The sequence below is a fragment of the Protopterus annectens genome, chromosome 5.part1 (genome assembly GCF_019279795.1).
Source record: "Protopterus annectens isolate FY-2018-M chromosome 5.part1, PAN1.0, whole genome shotgun sequence".
NCBI classification, from domain to species: Eukaryota; Metazoa; Chordata; order Ceratodontiformes; family Protopteridae; genus Protopterus; species Protopterus annectens.
This window is the reverse complement of record NC_056736.1, coordinates 513,861,388-513,870,165: the sequence shown is the minus strand read 5'-3', so window position 1 is coordinate 513,870,165 and position 8,778 is coordinate 513,861,388.

Sequence of the window (8,778 nt, the reverse complement as noted above, 5' to 3'; positions counted from 1 at the left end):
CCCCGGGCCTCCGCTGAAAACAGGCTCAGTGGAACCTAGTCGGATTTCCCCGGACAACAAATGATAAATAAATAAATAAAATAAATAAATTCTGTTGTGTATAGAGATAATTTAAACTCTAGAGTATATTGCATGTATATAGTGATACTGTCCAAGTCACTCCAATAAGCTTTGCTGTTCAGTCACACTTACCATTTGGATAATAATATTGCACAGTAATAATTGGACACCCTTTGATAATGGCCTTTTTAGTAGCTGATAAATATTAGTGGGTGGTAGCAGTGATTTCTACCTTATAGGCTGGGTAAAAGGGATACAGCTGGAAAACCTGTGCCAGCCCTCCCCAGGAGTGTCTGTGTGGTTGTATATGACTCTTATCTCAAAGTGTGTGTGTGTGTCAGCTACTTGGGCAGGAACACAAAGCACTGGTTGGACAGACAGCGTGCTGGAGGGTTTAGCTTGCCCACTAGGCTGAGATCTGGACCCTATAGCTGTGCCAGTGGGGAGTATTATTGGGGATCTGGAGAGAAAGGGAAAAACAGCCCCAGACTGATTGTGATCTCTGTGTGCTCTTAAGGGAAATTGTTCTTTACTGTGTGTGTATTTGCTATCCTCCCCTATGTGGACACCTCTCACTGGTGTTAGTGGTGAGGACTGAGGCTCCTTGATTGCTGGGCCAGTGCACAGGCATCACATATTAATTGCTTGGCAGTGGTGGGATATCCACACCACATATTAATTGGTTGGCAAATACTAATTGTCTTGTAGTGGTGTGGGTAGTGTAAACACCTGTAGCTTGTGTACAGTGATCTCTGAAGGTGTTTTTGTACTCTAAATCAGCCACACAGTGAATACTCAGAGTTCAGCTGACAATTGTTTTATTTCTTTCATTAGCTTAGTTAGTCAGGGAGAGCAGGCAAGCATGCCAGCAGAGGAGTATGGAAAGCTGACAAGGAGCCAGCTGGCTGAGATGGGCCAGGCTGGGGGACTGGTGCATGGAAATCTGACTGAGGCAGACATGATTGCAGCTTTGGTCACAGCTGCATCAGAAAATAGCAATCAGGAGGATGATCAGACTGGCCGTGGATATGTACAACACTCTGAGAATGGACAGCTCAACCTTTCTGCAGAGGACTTAAAAATCCATCTGGAGCTAAAGAGACTTGAGTTGGAGGCCAGACATTTGTAAACAGAAGCAGCAGAGAGACTGAGACATCTACAGACTGAGGAGAATGAGAAACTGCTATGCCTGGAAGCTGAGGAGAAGGAAAGGCAGAGGCAGCACGAAAAGGAGATGCTGACTCTTTGCCAGAGTCATAGAGGTAATGGGAAGGGAGTAACGGGACCCCAGAAGCACAATAGGTCAGTAACTTTCTTTTGCAGTTTAAAGAGGAGAATTTTGATAGTTTCATTCATATGTTTGAGAGGGTATGTAAACAGTATGATGTTGACCAAAGGCTCTGGGTATGGTTCCTGACCCCCTTACTACATGGTAAAGCTATAAGTGTGTTGTTTAAACTTGCTGATTGTGAATATTTTGATTATACTGTTGTTAAAAACTGTTTGTTAGAATTTTTTAAGCTGACACCTGAAACTTATAGGAAAAAGTTTTGAGCATAGATGCAAGGCAGATGAAAGTGTGTGTGAATATGTTGCTGAACTGAGCACGTATTTTCATAGGTGGGTGAGTGGATGTCAGGTCACCACTTTTGTAGGACTGGCTGACCTTTTGGTGAGAAAACAAGCCCTTAGCACTTTGCCTGAGGAAATGAGGATCTGGTTAGCTGATAGACAATGTGCTACTTCAGAGGAGTTGGGGAAGAAAGGAGACCTATACCTAGCAAGCAGGGCATCCCTGCACAGGAAACGGGCCCCCGGTACTGCTCATGGGTCTAAAGGAACCCATGGTGGGCAGCCCAGACTACCCCAACAGATTCTGCCAGTAGCAGGGGAACCACTAGTCCAGGTACACGTCTAGGACCTAGGGTTAAATGTTTTGAATGCAACCCATGGGGCCACGTGGCATACAGATGTCCAGATGGAGGCAAGGTGGGGAACAAAAGAGAGGCCCAATAAGCTGGAAAAACAAAATGCCAATAGTAGGTTGTCTTGAGACAACAGGAGTTCCGAACTACCATCCTGCAGATGTCCTGATAGGGAAGGATTTTGATGAAGCAGTAGTATGTGTTAATGCAGTTATACGCAGTCAGGCTTTGAGACAAGGTTGTGGGTCTGGTAGCCTGGGGGAGACCCAAACAGACCTCATACTTGCAGCCAGGATTGATGAGTTGGTCACTTCAGGGAGGAAGCTACGTTGTAACAGTGAAACTGAAGGTGAGCCACAGCTGCTTGTGGGTACTGATGTTCCCTTGGACAGAGTGACTGCAAAGGTAAAGTTGAGTAGTAGCACCCAGGCGGACAGTGAGGCACCACTGTCAGAGGATGCCACACTTCCTGTGGAAGGGGAGCTGGGAAGGGTTACAAAGAGAGAGTTGAGACAGGCTCAGCTCTCAGACCCTACATTGCAAGGCCTGAGGCAGGTAGCTAGTGAGATGCCTGATTCTCAAGGGAAGGGGGAATCTGTATACTGGGACAAAGGGTTACTGTACTAGAGCCTACCGTCTGGCGCTTTTTGCCATAGCCCATGATATTTATGTTGCAGGTCATATGGGCATAAAACTTACAAAGAGATGTATTATACAGAACTTCTATTGGCATGGAATTTCCAGAGATGTAACAGAGTACTGCAGGACCTGTGAGCAGTGCCAAAAGGTAGGCAAGGCGGGAGGCAAGGTGAGAGTTCCTTTGATGCCTTTGCCTGTGATTGAGGAGCCATTTCAGAGGGTAGCTATGGATATTGTGGGGCCTCTGAATACCCCAAGGTCCAGGGAAAAAGTATATCCTAGTGGTAGTAGATTAAACTACAAGATATCCTGAGGCTTTGTTCTCCATTGAGGCAGAAAAAGTAGCAAATGCTTTGTTAGAGATTTTCAGCAGGGTAGGTTTCCCAAAAGAAATACTGACTGACAGAGGTACCAATTTCATGTCAGACCTGCTGGCTTGTCTGTGGAAGTTGTGTGGGGTGAAGCACCGGAAGACCACCCCCTAGCATCCTCAGACTAATGGTCTTGTTGAGAGGTTAAACTCAACAATCAAGTCCATGCTACGGGCATTTGCAGACCAGTTTAAGAGGAAGTGGGATTGCCCCATCTGTTGTATGCATACAGAGATGTTCCCCAGGAACCCACAGGTTTTTCACCCTTTGAGTTGTTGTATGGGCATAGGGTGAGGGGACCTCTAGATTTTAATTCATGATGAGTGGGAAGGTGAGTGTGAATCTCACAAAGAGTCTGTTGTGGCATATGTCCTAAACCTCAAGACAAGGCTCAGGGAACTCACGGGCTTAGCCCAGAAGAACCTAGCAGAAGCCCAATAACAGAAAAAGGTGTGGTATGACAGGAATGCTCGAGCTAGAGAGTACGCTGTGGGGCAGCAGATAATGGTTCTCATTCCTGTCAAGCACAACAAGCTGCAAGCAGCTTGGGAGGGACCCTAGAAAGTGTTAAGAAAGGTAAGTGATGTTAACTATATGGTAGAACTGCTAGGCAAGAGGCAGGAGCACAAATTGTACCATGTTAACATGATGAAACCTTACCATGATAGGGAGGAACTTGTGCTGAGTATTTGCAGTGGCTTGCAGGAGGAGTCTGAGGAAGATCTGGTGACTGATCCCCTTAGTGAGCCTTGGACTGACATCTCAGTGGAAGGGGTAGCAATGTCCCAGCAGCTATTCCCTATCCAGGTTTGAGAAATCTGAGCAGTGTTATAGGAGTTTAGGGACATGTTCACTGGGAAACCAGGGTACACCCACCTGGTGCAGCACCAGGTGGATACAGGACACAAAGGCCTATTAGGGAGGCCCCTTATAGGGTGCTTGAGACAGTCAAACAGACTCTGAGGGAGGAGATACAGGAGATGTTGGAAATAGGGGTAATTCAAGAGTCCAACAGTCCCTGGGCCTCCCCAGTGGTGCTGGTGCCAAAGGAGGATGGCAGCACCAGGTTTTGTGTAGACTACAGGAACTTAAATAGTCACACAGAGTCAGATGCTTACCCCATGCCTAGGACAGATGAGGTCCTAGAGCAGCTGGGTGGGGCCAAGTATCTTACCACTATTGATCTTACCAAGGATTACTGGCAGGTGCCCTTGACTCCCAGTGGTAAAGAGAAGTCAACCTTTTTGACTCCGTTTGGCCTGTATGAGTTCACAAAGATGCCCTTTGGGATGAAAAATGCCCCAACAACCTTCCAGAGGCTGGTAGATCACATCCTAGCAAGAGCAGGAGAGTTTGCCCTTGTTTATTTAGATAATATTGCCAGCTACAGCCATTCCTGGCAAGAGCACCTTCAACATGTCAGGAAGGTGCTGGGCAGACTACAAAGGGCAGGGTTGACCATTAAGCCCAGCAAATGTCAGGTGGGCATGGCAGAGGTCTCCTACCTGAGACATAGAATGGGGAGTGGTAACATCATACCAGAACCTGCCAAAGTGGAAGCCATTCAGGCATGGCCTGCACCAGTTACCAAAAAGCAGGTGAGGGCATTCTTATGGACAGCAGGGTACTACAGAAAGTTCATCTCTAGTTATAGTACAATAGCTTCTCCCCTCATAGACCTGACAAGGAAGAACAGACCAGATAAAGTCGTGTGGACCACAGCATGTGAGCAGACATTCCAGAAGCTTAAAGAAGCTTTGGGAGGACCCCCTGTGTTAGCCAGTCCAGATTACAGCAAAGAATTTGTTGTGCAGGTGGATGCTTTGAACAATGGGTTGGGGGCTGTACTTAGCCATATTTCTTCAGAGGGAGAAGAGCACCCAGTAGTTGATCTCAGTCGTAGGCTACAACCCAGGGAGGAATGCTATGCAGCTGTAGAAAAGAAATTTCTAGCCATAGTGTAGGCACTGCAGAAACTTCAGCCTTATCTGTATGGAAGAAAATTTACTGTAGTAACAGATCACAATCCCCTAACATAGTTAAACAAAGCCAGCCAGCAAAATACCAAGTTGCTAAGATGGAGCCTAGGGTTGCAAGCATATGTTATGTCAGTGCAGCACTGCAGTGTGATTAGCAATGCTAATGCAGATGGGGTCTCAAGACAGGGAATGGGGTAAGGTATACTCAGATAGACCTAACCCTCTCAAGCAATGTTTCTCAAGGGTCACTTGAAAAACTAGCTTGAGCTCTCCAGGGGAGGGGGAGATATGTGAAGATATGTGAAAGCTGCCAGCCTAGCCAGATAGAATTTTGTAGATAATTCTGTCATTTGTAAATATTAATATAAGCCACAGGCTTGTTCTCTTAAATGGAAGAAAATGGTGTTAAATGTGGAACTGCAAAAATGTAACAACAGTGCACTCTTCTGTAGGAAAGCTGATAAGTGAAGCCTTGTATAATTGTTTGGTCATAAAATCCGGAGCCAAGATGTCTGGATGAAGAAATTATTGCTTTTGTTTTGAGGCTAGAGTTAATTACTAGAATTTGCATGTATAATGTCTTTTATTGCTGTACCTTCCTGACCAGGTGCAAGATCAAAAGCACTGTTTCATTCTGAGCTTCTGTTAGCCAGGGAAACAGAAAATAATGATGTAATCTGAACTAAGTCAGTGGTACCGTGTTATGAATTTAAGGACAGCGAGACTTGGAGCATTTTGCATTTGTCTTCAGAACATCCAACATCACAAGCACTGCTTTGCTCTATATGTAAGTTTATTTTAGAACTGTGTTTTCTCTTATATATAGCTAGGAAATAGGAAGATTAGATTAGTGTTTTTTCTGTATTGATGTCAGAACTTTTCTACTGTATTATTTTAAGTATTTCTCTGTGATCTCTAAACTCTTGACTAGCACTGTGTAGTAAGAAGTATTGTATTGTGTTTTTATTATTTATTATTAAATATGTTTTAAACTTTTCAACTGTGGCTGTTTTGTGTAGAGATAATTTAAGCTCTAGAGTACATTGCATGTATATAGTGATACTGTCCAAGTCACTCCAATAAGCTTTGCTATTCAGTCACACTTACCATTTGGATAATATTGCACAGTAATAATTGGACACTCTTTGATAATGGCCTTTTTAGTAGCTGATAAATATTAGTGGGTGGTGGCAGTGATTTCTACCTTATAGGCTGGGTAAAAGGGGCACAGCTGGAGAACCTGTGCCAGCCTTCCCCAGGAGTGTCTGTGTGGTTGTATATAACTCTTATATCAAAGTGTGTTTGTGTGTGTGTGTGTGTGTGTGTGTGTGTGTGTGTGTGTGTGTGTGTGTGTGTGTGTGTGTGTGTATGTCAGCTACTTGGGCAGGGACACAAAGCACTGGTTGGACAGAGAGGGTGCTGGAGGGTTTAGCTTGCCCACTAGGCTGAGATCTGGACCCTATAGCTATGTCAGTGGGGAGTCTTATTGGGGATCTGAAGAGAAAGGGATAAACCAACCCCAGACTGACTGTGATCTCTGTGTGCTCTTAAGAGAAATTGTACTATACTATGTGTGTATTTGTTATCCTTCCCTATGTGGGCATCCCTCACTCATATTAGAGGTGAGGATTGAGTCTCCTTGATTGCTGGGCCAGTGCATGGACGTCACATAACCATTTACCCAAACAGGAGACCTGAGATAATTGAGTTTCCCATAAATTCCCATTTTCTTACCAGTTAGGCCTATTCCAGGCAGTTATATCCTGCAAAAATCCATAAAATGCCAAATGTCCTGTTATCTCAAATTACTTTCTAATGTTTCTTTAAATATTATAGAAAACTGTTATATTGGAAAATGCTTATTTTTTTCTAATTACATTTCCTCCATGTTTATTGACCAATAACCTTCCCCCAACCTGTTAAAATACTGCTTATTCCTTCCAATACCCTAGGAATTTCACCAGGTCTCATATTAAGTGCTGTCAAAAGGGGCTGCCATCCAGGCAGCCATGATGGTGCTTTCTACTCTGGGTGTCCCGAGACCATCTGCCTTCATAACAACCTAATTATCCACTGAATGGCTTGCCAGTGCTACCCTGTGAGTTATCTCAACCATTAGCATGTTGACCTACAGGGGAGGTCTGATATCTCCACTGAATCCCTCCTGCAGCCTCAAGGCCCACCAAATGGATTTTAAATTCTCATGCCAATATCCATCCCCTGTCTAGTGACTGGTTAGTAGTGAAGCTCTCATTAATTCAAATGCATTTCTTAATAAACCCAAAACCCCATCACAGCTGGCCACATCAGTGCCACATTAACATGGGTTCTCTAATGCCCTTCCTGTAATGTTTGCATGCCCAACTCAATCAACAGCACTCTCCTGTAACAAGCAAAGGCTGGCTGGGAACCAGCTTCCCTCTGCCTGGAATGAATGAGCCAACAAGAGCCATTTGCTCCCACTAGTTTTTCTAGCATCTGAGACATTAGTCATGCTGAAGTCACCTGGGTAACAAGTATTTATTTCTCTATGTCACAAATCTCCACAGCTCAAACATCTTAATATGACATAAAGTAATATAAATAACTGATACTGTGCAACACTGAGTCTTCATTTTGATAATATGAAAACAAGACCTTTATATTTGGATGAAGACATGAAATGTACAATGGAATAGTACATGTCTCTATGAGATGTCCATCTCAGGTATCTGAAAAGATAACAACCCTAAATTAGATACCTCAGCACTTGAAATGAATGTTACTAAATGTGTGACTGGGGACAAAACATTCAGCAGTGCAGTCCTAAACAAATGGAACAAATTAAATCTAAATGTGAGGCAAATAATGTTATGTCCAGCCTTAGCTGTATAGGCATAACATACACTGAATTAAGTCAAACTAGATGAGGAGAGAAGGTGCCAGATGCTTATTGCTGCTGTAGTACAATATAAAGGCAAGTACAGGATATAGACTTCTCTGAAAGTCGAAATGCATACCATTAAGGCTATATGATCAACTTCCTGAAAAATCAGTGTTTGTACTGAGATCATGGTGCAATGGAGATTAGGGAATTCAACCTTTTCCCACTGCAGTGTGATCTCAAAGCTGTTATATGTAGTTTGTAGGGGGTGTTGGGGATACAGCCTCCCACATAGGAGGTGCAGTGGTGCTTGCACCCTGCAAAAGCACAGATTTTGTTTCTTTTTTATCTTTCAACATTGTGAATCACTGATCATATGGTCCTGACCATATGCAGTTCAGTATTCCATAATGGCAATACTATTATGTCGATCTGTTCATATATGAACCGGTTTCAGAGGACGAGCATAATACATCTGCATATACAGCAGCCTGTCATTCCTTACTCAAATCCCTAAGGGAAATAAGAATACTTACTAACAGCAATATATTAGGTAATGAAATAACACAGTTGTTTAAATCACACATCTGTCATTTATCTATATTTACATTTTTGACACATCTGACTTTTATCTTTAGACTTTTTCCCAGTACTGTAAAAATTCTCTTTCTGCTGTAATACTACCCGCTCCTTTCAAGAATGTTTTCTGCCCACTCCCAACACTAGTAAATCCCTCAAGACCATTCCCATATTGCATTTTTTTGTTTCATAACTAATGCTTTTGAAAGTTATTCTTAAGTAATAGAATATATCATCAAGATATATTATATGAAAAGGGTGCAGAAAAGACTTTGGTGCATTGACAGCTATAACTGGATTTATTTATTTTATTTCATGTTTTAATTCATTTGTTAATCAAGTAAATTAACTCATCTGTCTCA